Source organism: Schistocerca cancellata, chromosome 2 (assembly GCF_023864275.1).
Source record: "Schistocerca cancellata isolate TAMUIC-IGC-003103 chromosome 2, iqSchCanc2.1, whole genome shotgun sequence".
NCBI classification, from domain to species: domain Eukaryota; kingdom Metazoa; phylum Arthropoda; class Insecta; order Orthoptera; family Acrididae; genus Schistocerca; species Schistocerca cancellata.
Genome location: NC_064627.1, coordinates 273,218,144 through 273,238,913, shown reverse-complemented (window position 1 = coordinate 273,238,913; position 20,770 = coordinate 273,218,144). Strand labels below are relative to the sequence as shown.

General features: G+C 42.5%; 2 non-coding genes across 2 annotated transcripts; both read right to left on the bottom strand.

The window, feature by feature from the left end:
* Positions 1-983: 983 nt before the first annotated feature.
* On the bottom strand, positions 984-1,058 carry Trnas-cga (transfer RNA serine (anticodon CGA)). The gene has a single exon. It is a non-coding gene; the product is annotated as a tRNA-Ser (tRNA).
* Positions 1,059-1,887: 829 nt separating this feature from the next.
* Trnal-caa (transfer RNA leucine (anticodon CAA)) lies at positions 1,888-1,962 on the bottom strand. The gene has a single exon. It is a non-coding gene; the product is annotated as a tRNA-Leu (tRNA).
* Positions 1,963-20,770: the final 18,808 nt, after the last annotated feature.

Here is a 20,770-nt window from a genome sequence, read left to right as displayed (position 1 = left end):
AACTTAGTCAATATTCCGAGATCCACAGTGTCCACTGTTAACTCATGCTTTCCCATCTATGACAGGAACACAACGCCGCTCCCGATGTCTGCATCTCTCTCTTGTTCAACGTAAAGACCTGACTATGCTAGGGCGGAAAGTAGCGCTCGTCATTCTGGTCAATGACGATGCGCAAACCTGCCGTGTGAACTACGTGCCGTTCTGGCAAGTAGCACGAATGCAGCAGGATAGCTCGTGATTCGCCAAAAAATAGGCAGGAGGATCTCTTTGCGTCAACAGATATGGAGGAAAGGCAAGGTTTCAAAGCTTGGTACTGCTACTTGTGAGAAAAAGTAAAGGGACTTCTTGGGCACACACAAGGCATTCCAATGAACAAGCCATGCTTTCAAGCTAAACAGTCTATACAGAAAAAAGGACTCCGTTATGGCTACTTGAGAGAAACTGAAGCTTTTAAAAAAATAAAATAGAAAAACCTTTCTCCGATCATCTTTCACGATTTAGTGTGATTTTGGGTGTAGAAAACTAAGCACCGATATGGCATGACATTGCTAGATGAAAAATAATAAAGATACCATTGCAGGACTCCGCAAAACGCTCACCTTTCAACTTTTATAACTATCATCCGAAGATGATATTGCTAGCTAAGCGCTTCATTCAACGAGACGACCACCTACTTTGGATTCCTGTTGCCGTTTAATACATTGTCTCTTAGTGGACATTAGTTTGCTTATTTGCCGGCCATATGGAATGCTGCAAACCTTGTCTTCACTGAATTTAGTTTTGGTTCCTCGTTTCTAAAATACACTCACTGATATAGAAAGTAGAGAAGATCCAAACAAAAACAGCGCATTTCATTCCGGTTTCTTTTAGTAAACACGAAAGTGTCACGGAGGTTATCAACAAAATTCAATGGCGTGATTTACTGTTGAAGCCCTGAGTGCGTACATTCATAGAACATGAAACTTCCTGGCAGATTAAAACTGTGTGCCCGACCGAGACTCGAACTCGGGACCTTTGCCTTTCGCGGGCAAGTGCTCTACCAACTGAGCTACCGAGGCACGACTCACGCCCGGTACTCACAGCTTTACTTCTGCCAGTACCTCGTCTCCTACCTTCCAAACTTTACAGAAGCTCTCCTGCGAAACTTGCAGAACTAGCACTCCTGAAAGAAAGGATATAGCGGAGACATGGCTTAGCCACAGCCTGGGGGATGTTTCCAGAATGAGATTTTCACTCTGCAGCGGAGTGTGCGCTGATATGAAACTTCCTGGCAGATTAAAACTGTGTGCCCGACCGAGACTCGAACTCGGGACCTCTGCCTTTCGCGGGCAAGTGCTCTACCAACTGAGCTACCGAAGCACGACTCACGCCCGGTACTCACAGCTTTACTTCTGCCAGTACCTCGTCTCCTACCTTCCAAACTTTACAGAAGCTCTCCTGCGAACCTTGCAGAACTAGCACTCCTGAAAGAAAGGATATAGCGGAGACATGGCTTAGCCACAGCCTGGGGGATGTTTCCAGAATGAGATTTTCACTCTGCAGCGGAGTGTGCGCTGATATGAAACTTCCTGGCAGATTAAAACTGTGTGCCCGACCGAGACTCGAACTCGGGACCTTTGCCTTTCGCGGGCAAGTGCTCTACCATCTGAGCTACCGAAGCACGACTCACGCCCGGTACTCACAGCTTTACTTCTGCCAGTACCTCGTCTCCTACCTTCCAAACTTTACAGAAGCTCTCCTGCGAAACTTGCAGAACTAGCACTCCTGAAAGAAAGGATATAGCGGAGACATGGCTTAGCCACAGCCTGGGGGATGTTTCCAGAATGAGATTTTCACTCTGCAGCGGAGTGTGCGCTGATATGAAACTTCCTGGCAGATTAAAACTGTGTGCCCGACCGAGACTCGAACTCGGGACCTCTGCCTTTTGCGGGCAAGTGCTCTACCAACTGAGCTACCGAAGCACGACTCACGCCCGGTACTCACAGCTTTACTTCTGCCAGTACCTCGTCTCCTACCTTCCAAACTTTACAGAAGCTCTCCTGCGAACCTTGCAGAACTAGCACTCCTGAAAGAAAGGATATAGCGGAGACATGGCTTAGCCACAGCCTGGGGGATGTTTCCAGAATGAGATTTTCACTCTGCAGCGGAGTGTGCGCTGATATGAAACTTCCTGGCAGATTAAAACTGTGCCCCAGGCTGTGGCTAAGCCATGTCTCCGCTATATCCTTTCTTTCAGGAGTGCTAGTTCTGCAAGGTTCGCAGGAGAGCTTCTGTAAAGTTTGGAAGGTAGGAGACGAGGTACTGGCAGAAGTAAAGCTGTGAGTACCGGGCGTGAGTCGTGCTTCGGTAGCTCAGTTGGTAGAGCACTTGCACGCAAAAGGCAAAGGTCCCGAGTTCGAGTCTCGGTCGGGCACACAGTTTTAATCTGCCAGGAAGTTTCATATCAGCGCACACTCCGCTGCAGAGTGAAAATCTCATTCTGGAAACATCCCCCAGGCTGTGGCTAAGCCATGTCTCCGCTATATCCTTTCTTTCAGGAGTGCTAGTTCTGCAAGGTTCGCAGGAGAGCTTCTGTAAAGTTTGGAAGGTAGGAGACGAGGTACTGGCAGAAGTAAAGCTGTGAGTACCGGGCGTGAGTCGTGATTCGGTAGCTCAGTTGGTAGAGCACTTGCCCGCGAAAGGCAAAGGTCCCGAGTTCGAGTCTCGGTCGGGCACACAGTTTTAATCTGCCAGGAAGTTTCATATCAGCGCACACTCCGCTGCAGAGTGAAAATCTCATTCTGAAAACATCCCCCAGGCTGTGGCTAAGCCATGTCTCCGCTATATCCTTTCTTTCAGGAGTGCTAGTTCTGCAAGGTTCGCAGGAGAGCTTCTGTAAAGTTTGGAAGGTAGGAGACGAGGTACTGGCAGAAGTAAAGCTGTGAGTACCGGGCGTGAGTCGTGCTTCGGTAGCTCAGTTGGTAGAGCACTTGCCCGCGAAAGGCAAAGGTCCCGAGTTCGAGTCTCGGTCGGGCACACAGTTTTAATCTGCCAGGAAGTTTCATATCGGCGCACACTCCGCTGCAGAGTGAAAATCTCATTCTGGAAACATCCCCCAGGCTGTGGCTAAGCCATGTCTCCGCTATATCCTTTCTTTCAGGAGTGCTAGTTCTGCAAGGTTCGCAGGAGAGCTTCTGTAAAGTTTGGAAGGTAGGAGACGAGGTACTGGCAGAAGTAAAGCTGTGAGTACCGGGCGTGAGTCGTGCTTCGGTAGCTCAGTTGGTAGAGCACTTGCCCGCGAAAGGCAGAGGTCCCGAGTTCGAGTCTCGGTCGGGCACACAGTTTTAATCTGCCAGGAAGTTTCATATCAGCGCACACTCCGCTGCAGAGTGAAAATCTCATTCTGGAAACATCCCCCAGGCTGTGGCTAAGCCATGTCTCCGCTATATCCTTTCTTTCAGGAGTGCTAGTTCTGCAAGGTTCGCAGGAGAGCTTCTGTAAAGTTTGGAAGGTAGGAGACGAGGTACTGGCAGAAGTAAAGCTGTGAGTACCGGGCGTGAGTCGTGCTTCGGTAGCTCAGTTGGTAGAGCACTTGCCCGCGAAAGGCAAAGGTCCCGAGTTCGAGTCTCGGTCGGGCACACAGTTTTAATCTGCCAGGAAGTTTCATATCAGCGCACACTCCGCTGCAGAGTGAAAATCTCACTCTGGAAACATCCCCCAGGCTGTGGCTAAGCCATGTCTCCGCTATATCCTTTCTTTCAGGAGTGCTAGTTCTGCAAGGTTCGCAGGAGAGCTTCTGTAAAGTTTGGAAGGTAGGAGACGAGGTACTGGCAGAAGTAAAGCTGTGAGTACCGGGCGTGAGTCGTGCTTCGGTAGCTCAGTTGGTAGAGCACTTGCCCGCGAAAGGCAAAGGTCCCGAGTTCGAGTCTCGGTCGGGCACACAGTTTTAATCTGCCAGGAAGTTTCATATCAGCGCACACTCCGCTGCAGAGTGAAAATCTCATTCTGGAAACATCCCCCAGGCTGTGGCTAAGCCATGTCTCCGCTATATCCTTTCTTTCAGGAGTGCTAGTTCTGCAAGGTTCGCAGGAGAGCTTCTGTAAAGTTTGGAAGGTAGGAGACGAGGTACTGGCAGAAGTAAAGCTGTGAGTACCGGGCGTGAGTCGTGCTTCGGTAGCTCAGTTGGTAGAGCACTTGCCCGCGAAAGGCAAAGGTCCCGAGTTCGAGTCTCGGTCGGGCACACAGTTTTAATCTGCCAGGAAGTTTCATATCAGCGCACACTCCGCTGCAGAGTGAAAATCTCATTCTGGAAACATCCCCCAGGCTGTGGCTAAGCCATGTCTCCGCTATATCCTTTCTTTCAGGAGTGCTAGTTCTGCAAGGTTCGCAGGAGAGCTTCTGTAACGTTTGGAAGGTAGGAGACGAGGTACTGGCAGAAGTAAAGCTGTGAGTACCGGGCGTGAGTCGTGCTTCGGTAGCTCAGTTGGTAGAGCACTTGCCCGCGAAAGGCAAAGGTCCCGAGTTCGAGTCTCGGTCGGGCACACAGTTTTAATCTGCCAGGAAGTTTCATATCAGCGCACACTCCGCTGCAGAGTGAAAATCTCATTCTGGATTCATAGAACAGTTACCAAATATACTACCTCCTCCTACTTACATCTCATGAAAAGACCATGAAGATTAAATTAGAGATATCTGCGTCCATAATAAGGCTAAGCGACAATCGTTATTCCTGCGAACTATTTGGAAGTGAAGCAATAAAGGGGGAAAGTGACTGTGGTACAGAAAGTACCCTTCGCCAAACAACGCAAGATGGCTTGCAGAGAGTAGACGCAGACGTAGATTTTGTCTGGCAACAGTTGGTTTGGATGAGAGTGGTCGAGACATTTTGATTGCGTCACTAGACAGAGTTATTGAAAGACAATTTTTAGGTTTGTGGAATTTGCTCTCCAGGTACTCGGACTCTACTTGTAACTGGCGATCATCCACCATATTTTACAGTAATGAGGTGATCATTATGCAGGAAACTGTTTTTATCAGGTACATTAGCAATTCTTCTCCCAGACTGTATTGCGTGCTGCTATACTTCTTCTTTTTCTTCTGGAAGCCAGTTCTCAAGTAGACTGTTTAAAGAGAATATTTGGTAACTGCAGTCACGACAGGGGTGGAAACCAGGTTGTTGTTCTAGAACTAACACAAATTCCCCACGCTACTCTTTTTTGGGATCAACCTATACGTTATTTATGTCTAACAGAGATCAGTGCTGTTGGACTGTAGCCTTATGAAAGGTCTCGGTATTTCCCCTGTTCCAGTAGCGCAGTTACCGTAGTCTTCTAGAAGAAGTCTACTGTAGTCTTAGCTTGTTTTATTCTGAAATTCAGCTGGAAAAGGAAGCGAGCCGGCGCCTAGTAGCAATTCCACGGCATGTGAGTAGCTGTGGGAAAATTTCATCGCCTGTGCCTGTACTCTTCAGAGGCTGGTAAAGCTACGTTGTGTTTCTGAAGTTGAAAATACCTGAGAATACAAATCATTTCGTAGTCACTCGGTTTGCCTTAAGCAGTTCATCTATGACTCTCTTACTGAACTACTTATGGCTGTCAGCTTGGAAGTTCCGAGAATGTAGTTGGTTATGGGTTCTTTACTGTTGCATTCTTTCTCGATGCTGTTGACAATGAGTCCATTTTACGAATGAGAGGCCAGACATTCCTGCTACAAAGACTGAAAATGTTGCTCTGAACAGTTTTCTTCCATTTAGCTTTCCTGGCCTCAGTCGCCAATTTGAGGAGTCGGAGCTGTTTCATTGACATTCCTTTTTTAAAATTCACCAGCAAGTCCGGTAGTCTCTTCATTCCACCCTGTTTAAAATATTTGCGAACGCCTCGTGGAAACGGTTTTCTTGGCTGGTGTTTTAACTGTGGCACAAAACTTTACCTCGTTCTCTGGAACTGGATCAATCAATTTCATATTAGCAGCAGTGTCCCACTCGCCCGTTTCGAAATTCCAGCTTGGTCTCAGAACAGACCGTACAGCCAGGATATGAGCACCAGTTCCATAAATAATGTGTCTGTGAAGGAAGTCATTTAACGCTCGACTCAGAATTCGTGAATGCAGTCACGTCGAGCTGGGGAAGCAAAACAGAGATGAAGCCAATGGTCATGCTTTCAACGAGCTGAATGGAGTGTGTCTTTGCCTTTGACGTCGTTCAAATGGTTCAAATGGCTCTGAGCACTATGCGACTTAACTTCTGAGGTCATCAGTCGCCTATAACTTAGAACTAATTAAACCTAACTAACCTAAGTACATCACACACATCCATGCCCGAGGCCGGATTCGAACCCGTTGCGGTCGCTCGGCTCCAGACTGTAGCGCCTAGAACCGCACGGCCACTCCGGCCGGCTTTGACGTCGTATGCATGGATCATATTATTTATGTCTGCCAATTCCCACAATTTAGTTTCATAATAAATTTCATTATAGCCCGTGAGAGTAAGATGGCTGTCGAGGCTTCAAGAGGTAAATTGTGTGGCCACTAGGTGTCTTGGTGATTAGTTCCGCTTCAGAAGTCGCAGGAGTCGACCCCACAGTACGCTGCCGCCAGTGTTTACAAACTGCTATTCGTAGCTTCTATTACACAGTTTCGTTAGGCGAAAAGTAAAAGGCCTTACACTTTCCTGAACGTGTGAAGCGGTATAGACTACAGTGTATACCTACCTCCGAGAAAACGCTGTGGAAATGGAATTTGCTAAGGAGAACGAGCGACCAACAGCTCTCGGAATTCGAAAGAAAGGTAACTACTTACATGGGATCTAGTAGACAGGAGATCTAGCAGACAGTGTGGAACTTAATACTAACCAATCGATCTAATATTTCAAACTTATTGCAAGGGCGATTAATCGATGAGTCTAGCGGTACCTCTGAATTAACATTAGAAATAGGCTCTGTCTATAAGTTTACCGTTAGTACTGTCGAAGACAGCTTGATAAATGTGCGTGTCTTTAACATCCCGTTGGTAGTGTCCAAACAAGTGATAAAACTGAAACTGACACCGAGACTATTTTAATAAGCCTGAACATAGCAGTAATGTTCCAAATATTTTATACAGAGGTGTATCACCGTCTTCCGGCGTACGTGGAAAGAGTCAGAGTTCTGAAATCTAATAGGTTTTAGGAATGGGGAACTCTGATCCATTTCATAACGATTAGTACCAAGCTTGTAGGAAAGTTGAAGGCTCTAGCACATCTTTGTAGAGGCAACGAAGGTCAACAATCCCATCGTTAAAGAAACATTGCCGTCATTACCAAACAGTTTACTGCAGGCAAATTAGAAATATCGGCATTGGATTTCGTTCAGAGTGATATGATGCACGATCCTCCGGAGCCAGGTCCAGAAACGAAATCAGTGGTGATGGGTGATTATAATTAATGTGTAGGTGCTTACAGAGGTTTAGTGTGGACTGAAATTACGGCACGACAGCGAAACTTGGTAGATATTTTAATGCGTTAATGAGGAAGCTATTTACAGTGGAAAAAAGTTTCACCAGTTTTGATCATCAAGTGCAAACATGGCGCTATGAATGCAAGAAAGATGCAGAGAAATGTATTTATATGTAATGGGTTAGGAACAGGACGTGGGCAAAAAAGATCAAATCAAGTAAGAAAGACATAATGTTAATTTTACTACTAGCCGCATTCAAACTGTTTGTTCAGTATGAGTGCTTGAGGCGTCGAAGAGATGCCACAACCGTAAAACGACGTGATCAACAGTTGTTAGTGAGCAACGTGTTCGTGTATAATGGCCTTCAGATTAGGTGAAGACTGAATGTGACCATGATAAATACATTCATTTTGATACCCCCAGAGCCAAAAGTCGCGCAACAGTTTATCTTGCACGCCAAGCATCAGGAAAACTTATGGAGACAACACGTCCGTGGAGGGTTGCATTAAACAGATCTTTCACTGGGCGACTGACATGAGGTGTTGTGTTTCCACACAATCCCGCTCTTTCAAAGCAGGAATCACATGCTATACATATAGGTCTCGATAACACACTGACGTCATGGTACACTTGAATGACCCTCTGTGTATATAATCTTCAAAGAAAGAATAAAGACGCATTTGAAACCACGTCGCACAGTCACACATGGCAAGTGCAAGTGCAGTAACTCCTCGTGCACAAAACGCTGATTAACAGCATGTCGTAAAGCTATTTATGTTTCACCTGCTTACTACCGAGATGGTTCTAGAGCTGAAGTCTTTATTTATCCTATTTGTGTACTAAAAACTCCCGAACATTATTTCAGATTTGTGAATTCTGTGTATTCACTGTACCCTTTAGCGTAAAATGTGCCTCATCACTACATAGAATATATTCTCGATCCGTGCGAGAGCAAATGCAGAACGTTGCTACTATTCACAAGGTTTCAGTTGCTGCAGTGTCTGATTCTTGTTCGGATATCAGTGTAATATAGCCCACAAAACTTTCGGTACTGTTGACCATGGGCACTACACGGGGCACGTGTTGCATGGTCAGTTACAGCAACCTCGCTAGTAACTTCCGACCTTCAGTCGGCGGCACTTTCTCAGTGCAGCATTGTAGTTGCTGCCGTTCAAATAAAACAGTTTCACTACAGCGCACTTTCTCTCTTCTCAATAGCTACATTTTTCACCAATGTGATGGCCTGTCAGATAACAGGGTGAATGTTATACCGCCATACGAAGAGTGTACAGAGCCAGATTTGCATCTGATGGCCGAAATTGTAACTAATTTAGTTCAGCATTAAAACATTAGCATATTTATGAAGTTTTGTACCATACTATAATTACAACCTACACTGGACCTCTATGAGTACCTGAATCCGTGAGTACCTGCACTCAGCAACTTCCAGTGGTGACCTAGAAGAAAGCGAGACTGAAGATATACCATTGTCTTACTAGGAAGCGATCTCCCACGCCGAACACCAGTTGTCTGCGGACAGTCATAAGGGAGGAAATTAAGTACAGAAAATGCAGATTGATGGATCACGTAGAACCAAACAGAAATCCAGGAGGAGTGGAGAGGGGAGGCTATTCTCAGTCCAAATACCAGAACTCAAAAGCGGTAATTCACAAAAACCAAAGACGTTAATAGCCTTATAATGTTATAAAATTTTTACTTTAAATATCAACATAATTTCCTCTAAGCTAAAACTGACTGCCTCCATAGATTCTTAACGCGGCTGAAATTGATTGATGTAAAATGGTACAATGAAGCAGAATTTAATTTTTTTTATTAATTTTTTTCCTGTAACAAGAAACACTTACTCCACATTATGTAGATCTCTAAGGGATTGGATTGGACAACATATCTGCAACCACATCTGCATTCTTTACAAAGAAACATAAATTTCAGTTTTAAAATAAAGGGAGACGTGAAGGACTTCAGAAGAAGAAATTCAAAAGTGACTTTACTATATTATTACTTTTTTCAGTTCCATGGACTCCTTTTTTCCTTAGCTTTTATCTTACGAGTGAAAAGAAATTTAATTTAAACAAGAAAGAAAAGTAGCTGATTCTTCAAACGGAATAGTAATCTCACTTAATTTCTTTCATAGTTCCGGAGAGGAAAGGAAAAAAAATGAAAAGGAAGAAGCTGTTGAAGTAGATGTGCGTAGACAAAGGTCGCGTGTTCGATCCTCGCTCTGTTTAAGAAATTGTATCTGTCACCCACCTTTCTTTCACCTCTGGCAATATTTGATGATGCGAAAAGTTCCGAGGTGCACCGTGTATGGGAGTTCACATAAAACTATTGGTTCCCTAGGAACTGACTCCGTAAACCAAGTCACAGGCAGGAAATGGCATACTGCCCCTAACAGAATCATGCCCAGTAAATCCCTGTGTTTTCAAACCAGTCTTTCGATTGGTACGAGGTTTACCGGAGCAGGTATCAGATAACAGACATTTCTTACAATAACTCCGGTCGTCCTGATGCTCCACATTTGGTCAACTTATTCAAAAGAGGGTGCAGTTGTACATAGAAGGAGAGAAGGTTTCACTGCCGCCACTTCATCAACAGAACAGGTAGCCCGCAGCTGTGGTAGCACATTTTGTAGGAAGAATCCCGCCAACAGGTGTGCTTCAACCAATTTTATTATGGCAATACGGGGCCTGTGGCTTGCAGCCACACGAACTGCATAGCTGAACAACAGGAGGCAGTGAGTCATAATGAATGAACCCGTATACATCAAATTAAATCAGAGCCATAAGCACCTAATTATGGGAGTAAATAAAACACAAATGTATTTTCAAACATTTAAACATGGAACGCAACCTTCTGCACATACTGTAGTTCCAACCTTTGTAGTTACAACCGTAACGTCCATATCTACATCTTCATCTACATGGATACTCTGCAAATCACATTTAAGTGCCATAGACCGAGGGAAACTTCTGCATATCTAAATGGAAAAAAGTAACCAATGGTAGTGTTTCACCCTTATACATCTAAGTAATACCAGGGCCAAAAGCACATATTTATAAGAGTAGATAAAAATACAAATTTGCTTACAAACGGTAAAAAAAGGTGAAGAATGTAGCAGGCCCAAACCCTCACACTTCAAAACCATAGTTTCCTTAGGGCGGATAGTCAATGTGAAAAAAATTTAAGAATTTTACGTAGCGAGAAGAAGATTCACCCCCTTAGTATTTGAAAAGAGGTGGAGATTATGCATAGCTTGATACTGTATCCGCGACTAACGATGAACAATCAAATCGATCTAGGGCATGTGGGCTTCTTGTTTTACTTTGACAGTATTGCTGGTGCTTAGTGATCCCTCAGTCTGGTTTAATACAGTTTTTATGTCACTCTTGTCTATTCATAGACATTTTTGGTTTTTCAATATTTTTTCCTTACTACGTATCTGCTTGTGCCACCACTATATGTGCAATGCTGTTTGCTTTTGCGTCTGGGTCTAAACTCCAGACTTTCCGCACAGGGTTCCTTGTTTTGTTGCCCTTGATCTTTTAGAACTGATGCAACAAAGCAGATGCTTTGATAGTACGTTTAGAGGATGGGCAAGTAGTTTTGTTTTCTTCCGTCCCACGAGAAGGTTGCGATCTTCGCTCCGGCGACTCATGCTTCGGACTCGTTCACCGCCTCGCCCCACGCATTCAGTGCGACCGGTGGTTGCTTCGGCTCACCTGGGAGGCTCTGTGTTATACTGACCTGCTGGTATGCCTTCTGCTTCTTGCCTCTACTATATGTTGCTTTTGTTCCAGCTTCTCTGTTTGGTTACAGACGCGAACTTGTTACTTGGCAATGTATGTTTTCCGTCGCCCAACTTTTTTACACACTGATTATCCGCTCTATGGACGTTATTAACTAAGACGGTTGGCCTTCCTATAGTCTTCACCACGACGTGTACCATGTTTTAATGTTTATAATTACACTTGTATTTTGTCTTTCCTCATAATTAGCTGATCATGGCCCTGGCATTATTTAGATACGTAGAGGGTCAATCTCTGTCACTGGTTCTTTCTTGTTATTTAAATATGCAGGAATTTTTCCTCGCTCAAATTTTTACACGTTGACTATCTGACGCACGTTCGTTATGGCTTTAACTAAGATAACTGGCCCTTCTAGATTCTTGGCCATGTTGTATATAATGTTTTATTGTTTGTAAGTACATTTGTTTTTTTATTTATTCTCATAGTGGCTCTGGTATGATGTATAGGTGTCCAGTCATTATCGTTGTGTATTTTTTGTTCAGAAATGCATCTGAAGATGAGGCTACAAGCCACGAAAGTGGCAGTGCCTAAATGAAACTGGTTTAAATACAGCTGTCTGCGGAGTTTTTCCTACAAAAAGAATACGAAGTATCGCTACTTCCGTTTCTCTCACTCTTGTGTGTCAGATGATAACGTCCCCTTTCTATAAAACAAAATTAATATAGGGCAAGCTTATTCGCTTTCTTGACACTTTACAATGTAGCGAGCATCTCTAGGGATATTTAGCATATATATCTGAGTCTCAGTGGTCCTGGCTGACAACGTTGCTGCTCGAAATTCGCTCTCAGAAACCGAACAGCGTTGCATAATTGAAGTGTGGGCACTCAGACACAGTTAACAATAAGTAGGAACACGCCGTCGAAAACGTTAAATTGGCAGAGTGCGCACTCGGCCAATTATGGTGGGTGCTCTGCCTGCCAGAGAGGCGCAGAACTTGAGAAGCCCACGGACGGCTTCCCTCTGCCCGCCCCTTACCACCACCCCTCTAGCTCTTGCTCTTGGTTTCGCTCCGTCCCCGCCTCTGTGGCAAACGTAGCAGAACAACAAGTTGAGCTGGCGCTGAACTGCCGCCAAGTCACCGTTGTTCGACCCGCGAGAAGCGTTTGCCCACCCCACCCCCCCTCACAGAAACCCCCCTCCCCCACCGCCAACCCGACCCACACCATTGCAAGACGTCGCTCTCTCCGCCTCCACTGCTGTGTCCAGAGAAAATCAAGAGACTCGTGTATACTTCAAGAGATGCCTCAAGATTTTTAGAGGCTTTTTTCCTTTATTAAGCTAAATGACGAAGAGCTGTAAGTGTTATATTGGTGTTATTTAATAGTCCCCATAAACATATTTTGATAAAAAATCTCTGTTACATGTTTAAGTGATACTTTTTCTAGAACACTCTTTATAAAAGTAGACGTACCACGAAACAGCTATGAGAATGATTATACTGGGTGATCAAAAAGTCAGTATAAATTTGAAAACTGATTAAATCGCGGAATAATGCAGATCGAGAGGCACAAATCGACACATGCTTGGAGTGACATGGGGTTTTATTGGCTGGCTCTGAGCACTATGGGACTTAACATCTGTGGTCATCAGTCCCCTAGAACTTAGAACTACTTAAACCTAACTAACCTAAGGACATCACACACATCCATGCCCGAGGCAGGATTCGAACCTGCGACCGTAGCAGTCGCGCGGTTCCGGACTGAGCGCCTAGAACCGCTAGACCACCGCGGCCGGCTAGGGGTTTTATTATAACCAAAAATATACAAAAGTTCACAAAATGTCCGACAGATGGCGCTTCATCTGATCAGAATAGCAATAATTAGCATAGCAAAGTAAGGCAAAGCAAAGACGATGTTCTTTACAGGAAATGCTCAATATGTCCACCATAATTCCTTAACAATAGCTGTAGTCGAGGAATAATTTTGTGAACAGCACTGTAAAGCAAGTCAGGAGCTATGGTGAGGCATTGGCGTCGTATGTTGTCTTTCAGCATCCCTAGAGATGTCGGTCGATCACGATACATTTGCGACTTCAGGTAACCCCAAAGCCAATAATCGCACGGACTGAGGTCTGGCGACCTGGGAGGCCAAGCATGACGAAAGTGGCGGCTGAGCACACGATCATCACCAACGACGCGCGCAAGAGATCTTTCACGCGTCTAGCAATATGGGGTGGAGCGCCATGCTGCATAAACATCGTACGTTCCAGCAGGTGTTTATCAGCCGGGCTGGGGGATGATGCGATTCTGTAACATATCGGCGTACCTCTGACCCGTCACGGTAGCAGTTACAAAACCAGCATCACGCATTTCCTCGAAGAAAAAAGGCCCAATAACGGTAGATGTGGTAAATCCAACCCATACCGTGACTTTCTCGTCGTGTAATGGAGTTTCCACGACAGTTCTAGGATATTCGGTAGCCCAAATTCTGCAGTTGTGGGCGTTGACAGACTCTCTGAGCGTGAAATGAGCTTCGTCGGTCCACAACACGTTACTCAACCAGTCGTCATCTTCCGCCATCCTTTGAAACGCCCACACTGCAAATGCCCTCCCCTTCACTAAATCGTCAGGTAACAGTTCATGATGCCGATGGATTTTCTATGGGTAGCATCGGAGGGTACGCCTAAATGCCAACCTAACAGTAGTGTATGGAATGCCGGTGAGACGGGCGACTGCACGAGCACTGACTTCCCAGTGCATACATGAATCCGCTACAGTCTCCATTTCTTCCTGAACTGTTTCAGCAGCATTACGCCTTGTGCTCGGTCGGCCACTACGGGGTCTATCGTCTGAACAACCCGTAGCTTCGATCTTCGAAATCATTCTCGCCACAGCTGCATTTGTCAACGGACCTTTACCAGTTCGAATCCCCTTCCTATGGCGAGAGGATCGTAACGCTGAACTAGCACATTCCCCATTCTGATAATACAGCTTCACTAAAGGCGCCTTTTCAGGTAACGTCAACATGCTGCGACTGCTGGCATATCTGATTCTCTCTCTCATTAAAGCTCCTTTTATACACGATTGTCATGCGCAGTCCCTGACGTTTTGTTGTCCAGCGCCATCTGTCGGACATTTTGTGAACTTTTTTTTTTTTTTTTTTTTTTTTTGTTCTCTTGAAACCCGATGTCATTCCAAGCATGTGTGTCAATTTTTACCTCTCTGTCTACATTATTCCGCGGTTTATTAAGTTTTCGAATTTATACTTACTCTTTGATCACCCGGTATCTTCAGAAATATTGGATGATTTATTCAAGAGAAAGAGATCCGTAACTGGGTAAGTCAGTAAGGCACTAGACCACATCTGACCCTTAAGCAAGTAGTTATACGGCTTAGCATTGATTGACAGAGTTGTTGGGTGTCCTGCTGAGAAATATAGTGCCAAATTCTGTAAGTAGGCTGTTTAAAAGTAATCTTAAACTTTCACGATGCTGAAATAAGTTTAGAGAAAGAAGGTAGGTCAATAGCTTTGAAATTTGAAGATTGGCTCTCAAACCATGACGAAGAAATTAATGGGCTTTACCTTCTGTTAGACAACAGTTCGGAATTTTCTACGGAACTAGACACTAATAATCACTCTGCAAGTACTGACAGGGATGATATCGCCGGCATATTTGAAACTAATAAGTTAATTCAGAATAAAATTCAAACAATTGAGAATTGTAATGACACTGATAGGCAGGACCTTTTTGAGATTTTACAAGCACATTCCACAGTTTTTACTCACAAAACAGGAACAATCAAGGGATTTCAGTACCAATTTCGTGTTCGTGAGCATACTAAATTTTGTGTTAGACCATACGTAATTCCAGCACATTATAGGGACCGTGTTAGAACAGAAATACAATCTATGCTTGACGAGGGCATTATTGAGCCTGCAGTAAGCTCATACAACAATCCATTACATGTTGTTGAGAAGAAAAATGGATCGATCAGGCTTGTCTTAGATTCGAGACAAATCAATACTATCATCATTCCTGAAACAGACAGGCCGCAAACGTTGGAAGAACTTCTTCAAAATTTTAATGGTGTAAAAGTGTTGTCTTCCATTGATCTCAGATCCAGCTTTTATCAGATCAAACTTCATCCATAATGTAGAAAATACACAGCTTTCCTTTGTAACCGCGTTTGTTATCAGTTTCGGAAACTTCCTTTTGGTTTGAACATTTCTTCGGCAGCATTCATTCGCGGGCTAAATTCCATATTACCTGAGTTCTTAAAACGTCACATCACCTTATATGTGGAAGCAGTTAATACCATAAATTATCTGGGAGTACGCATTAGGAGTGATTTAAAATGGAATGATCATATAATGTTGATCGTCGGTAAAGCAGATGCCAGACTGAGATTCATTGGAAGAATCCTAAGGAAATGCAATCCGAAAACAATGGAAGTAGGTTACAGTACGCTTGTTCGCCCACTGCTTGAATACTGCTCAGCAGTGTGGAATCCGTACCAGATAGGGTTGATACAAGACAAAGAGAAGATCCAACGGAGAGCAGCGCGCTTCGTTACAGGATCATTTAGTAATCGCCAAAGGGTTACGGAGATGACAGATAAACTCCAGTGGAACACTCTGCAGGAGAGACGCTCAGTAGCTCGGTACGGGCTTTTGTCAAAGTTTCGAGAACATACCTTCACCGAAGAGTCAAGCAGTATATTGCTCCCTCCTTCGTATATCTCGCGAAGAGACCATGAGGATAAAATCAGAGAGATTAGAGCCCACACAGAGGCATACCGACAATCCTTCTTTCCACGAAAAATACGAGACTGGAATAGAAGGGAGAACCGATAGAGGTACACAAGGTACCCTCCGCCACACACCGTCAGGTAGCTTGCGGAGTATGGATGTAGATGTAGATGTAGATATTCTAATAGCAGAAGCTTCATGGGAACAACATAATCGCATCCTCAACAGTTTGTTACGTATTTTTGCAGAATCTGGAATTACAGTTAACTTGGAAAAGTCTGAATTCGGTAGGTCAAAGGTGAGGTTTTTGGGACATATTATTTCTTCTGAAGGCATTCAGCCGGATCCTGAAAAGTTAGAATCAATCAGAGCCATTCCAGTTCCATCCACAAAAAGACAATTCCGCAGTTTTCTAGGTCTCGTAAATTTTTACCGTCGTTTTCCGAATATGCAAATTCTAGTTACACCAAAACTTTGTTCTCTCACTGGAAAAAATACTATTTGGAACTGGGACGAACAACCACAGTTGGAATTCAATTCTTTGAAAGAATCGCTACTTAACGCGCCAATACTAGCTCATCCAGATCTGTCACAAGATTTCTGCCTTAGCACGGATTCTTCTAAAGTCGGTCTTGGTGCCCATTTATTTCAAGAAGCCATAGAAAATGACACTACCGTTCAGAAAACCATTGCTTTTGCTAGCCGAGTGCTAACAAAATCTGAAAAAAATTATTCCGTTACTGAATTAGAAGCTTTAGCTATCGTTTGGGCATTTAACAAATTCCGTTTCTTTCTTTCTGGTAAGCACGTAAAAGTATACAGTGATCATCGTGCATTTTAATTTCTTATGTCTTCAAAATTAAATCATGACAGGTTAAAACGTTGGGCATTGTTTCTGCAAGAATTCTACTTCACAGTAGTCTACATTCCCGGCAAGGACAACACTGTTGCGGACGCACTGTCACGCGCACCGGCTGGGCTTGAGAAAAGTAACACAGAAGGCAACCTCGAGAAAAATTTCAGTATTCTTTACATTCAGAAAGTCGCCTTTGAAAACTTCATCACCACATCTTTAAAGGACATTACTCATGAACAAGATAAAGATCCGATTTGGAAAGACATCAAGAGCAAATGGCATGAAAAGACACACACACAGATTCGGCATTATTATCTGGTTAGAAACAACATACTGTTCAAACGCTGTACTGTTGATGACAAGCTATGGGTACTTTGCATTCCTGAAGATTTTGTTAATAAGCTCATTTGGTACATTTATTTCAGCTACGCACATTTTGGTCCACGAAAATGTTATCATATTCTTCGAACGTCTTGTTATTTTAACAATATGGAAAAGAGAATTCGAAGAGTCTTGTCTATTTGTAAACTTTGTCAAAAGACGAAACCATCTACTATCTCACATCGTGCTCCGTTGTTTCCTATCATTCCTTCTAAATTAAAAGAATTTGCTGCTGTTGATCTCTTGGGACCCCTTGTCAGAACATCGAATGGATTTTCGTACGTTCTAGTCGCTGTTGAACTTACTTCAAAATTTGTTTCTTTCACTCCGTTACGTAAAGCCACTGGACGGTCTGTATCCAACGCCTTTGTTAAAAATTTCTTACGTGAAGTTGGCCACGTTGCTAAAGTCATTTCAGATAACGGACCGCAATTCAGATCTGCTGTTTGGTCACGCATGCTTCGGAATCATAAAATCAAACCTGTTTTTATTTCATTGTACTCACCACATTGTAACCCGTCCGAAAGGATTATGAAAGAAATCAATATGCTTTGCAGACTTTATTGTCACAGAAAGCATCAGCATTGGGACAGATATTTACGCTTATTTCAAAACGTGCTGAATGAAATGCCTCATGACTCCACTGCTTTACCACCTACTCTTGTACAGAAGAATGAAGAACCACCGAACAGAATCAGAGAGCTTGTACCTTTCCCGAATACGCGTAAACTTCGACACAAGACATAATTGATTTGGCTCTCAAAAATATAAAATATGCAGCCGACAAAAACAGAAAACTACACGGTAAAGCAAATGCAAAGAATTTATATATTGGTCAGAAAGTTCTCATTAAAGCTCATTCACTGTCACATAAGAAGAAACACTTGAGTCACAAATTCTTTCTAGTTTACAATGGACCTTACAGAATCCGACGTATACCACACGATAATTGCGTCGAAGTTGAAACACTGCGTACTAGGAAGAGTAAAGGTTTACACCACATTTCACATGTAAAACCGTTTATTGAGAGATAATCTGTTTTTTAATTTAGTCTTTGCTATAAAATTTTTCACTTCACGTTACTAGTACTCTTTGTCACACTTACAAACTGTTAACATGCAACTATGTTTTAAAGCTAACTAACTATCCAGTCAAGAACATAGGTAACTTAGACAAGTACTTGCGAGTGCATTGTTATTGCGAACAGACGACACAGTGTTGTTATTTATACATTCTTCCATGTTAGTTGCACGATTACATAACGAATATACTGCTTACATACTTAGAACATATACTGCTAATGAGATTTTAATGCACCATTTTGGTTTACTTGAAATACATTCTGGATTTAAAGTACTTTCTGAGAGATACCAGACGACATAGTGGTTAGTTTATTTGACATCTACACGATTATATCACGACGCTACTAATATGTAAAACAATTTACATTGTTGCTTTTGCGGTGTATCTGTTTTATACCTGCACAGTTTTTCTGTATTAGTTTGGAAAGTAAAACATGTTTTAGTAGTAACTTTTGTGGTATAGCTACAATGAGACTGCCTTTTCAGTAGCACAACAATATGTTACAGCACAGTACTTTCTTCATCACGGCAATAAGCGTAATAACTAAGATATCTATACCCAAAGCATTTCACTTTTGTTTATCATGAGGTAAGTACATTGGCTTCTGCAGAACTTAGCTTTCGGAGGACGATAACTACGACACTTCCACAGAGATTATCTTACAACAAGACGCACAGTTTAGCGTTACAGTACACATACTTGAGTGATTAAATTTGTACTTAAAATATTTATTTTTAAAGATATTTGAAGTACAATGATACAAAGGTTTTCCGTGATACATTTCATTCCATTGCTGTAATCTGTAACACCTGAGGGTATAATTACATTAATCCTCAGGGGGGTACACGCTTACTTTGTGTACCATGTGTTTGGCAAGCACAAGGAGCCCTAGCTAATATGGTATTTGCTTATACAACTTTACCCATTGGTACTATATTTCTCTAACACATATATTACATAGCTATCTGATCATTTAACTGAGAGATAAACATTTTTTCACTACATCACTGACACATGTTTATGTAATTACACAGTTGGATAACTTCACACTTACGAAACTGTATTTTGTCTGTACTTTGTGAACTCTTCATATTTTTTCAGAACCATTGTGATACTATGAGAGCTTTGAATGATGTATTTGGTATGGGATCATGATTTTTAAGGTACGTTTGAGGTAGATGACACTTTTGACATGAGCAGAGAATTTTTTTAGGTTTTGAAATTATTGGAGGAAGCTATGACGATTTTGAGAGTTCACTGAGGTGTTATGGTGTTATTATTACGATGACTATGTGTATTATGCTGTTATGGTATGTTTATGACCAATAAGCTGATGCTATATGAGTTATTTGAGTATGCTACATATCTGTCATGATGAAATATTGAAGAAGTGTCGACGAATAAGGTAAGGAATAATGAGTAGTGTTTAGGGACTCTGGTTTGTGAAAAAGGTTGTTGGAAACCAAGAATCATACTTTAAGAGTTATGAAATGTATGTAAATGCGTGAATGTGTTACAATGCCGACGAAAATTTTTTGGACTCTGTTACGTCAATAGGATTTTGTCCCTACAGATTTGTAACGCAAATTCTTGACCTGTGAAATATTTTTATATGAGACTGTCACTGTAGCAGAAACTGCTGTCGTAAATATTTCCATAAGAAAGTTAAGTGACCACCTGCACGTAATGTGTCGTGTGCACCCAGCTGTGTCAGACACCTGGAGAAAAACTCATTAGTGTGTGCCTTTTCAGAGGCACAGGTAGAAAAAAAGAAAGGGGAGGCCATTATCCTCGCTATTGACATTTCCTTGTTGATAGCATACTGTGGAGCTCGTAATTTATGATATTTACTAAAATGCCTAATGAAATGATGAGAAACATTTTACATCTGTTGTCTTTGTAGTTGAGAGATTGCTCATTTTGTTTAATATCTGGTTTCCAGCTGTGTTGCAGCATTAGTTTTATAAAATAAACTTAGATGCATTTGCTGATGTGAAAACTTTCTGTCAACAGATCTATTAAATAATTATTTTATGATCCACATTCTTCGAAAAAGGAGCTCTTGGAATGGAAAGAACAATAAGAAGGGACTGATAACAATAACTGATATATAATTTTATTTTCAAGTACTTGATAATTTCTTTTGTAGAATAATTTGTGGTGCACCACTTTAATTACATAGACATTAAGATGTGAATATACATTTCCCTTGTCTGCATTATTGTCTTTAGTGTAATGTTTTTTTTTTTTTTTTTGCTTGAGCTATGTCATGTTTAGATATAAGTTATTTCATTTGCTGCTCCTGTTTGCCAAGCATAGTGTTACTGAATTTGACTTTGTGTTACTCTTCTGAGCCAGTTTACTACTGATTTATTTTTCTTGTTTGCTGCACATTGCCTTATATTAGTTGTAATATTGCAATTGCTTTGCTAATTTCTATAATGCTGCTTGCTTCACAAATCTGAATTTTTTAAATTACTGTTTGCGTTAATTGTTTTGTGCTGCTGCATTGCCTCGTCCCTTAGT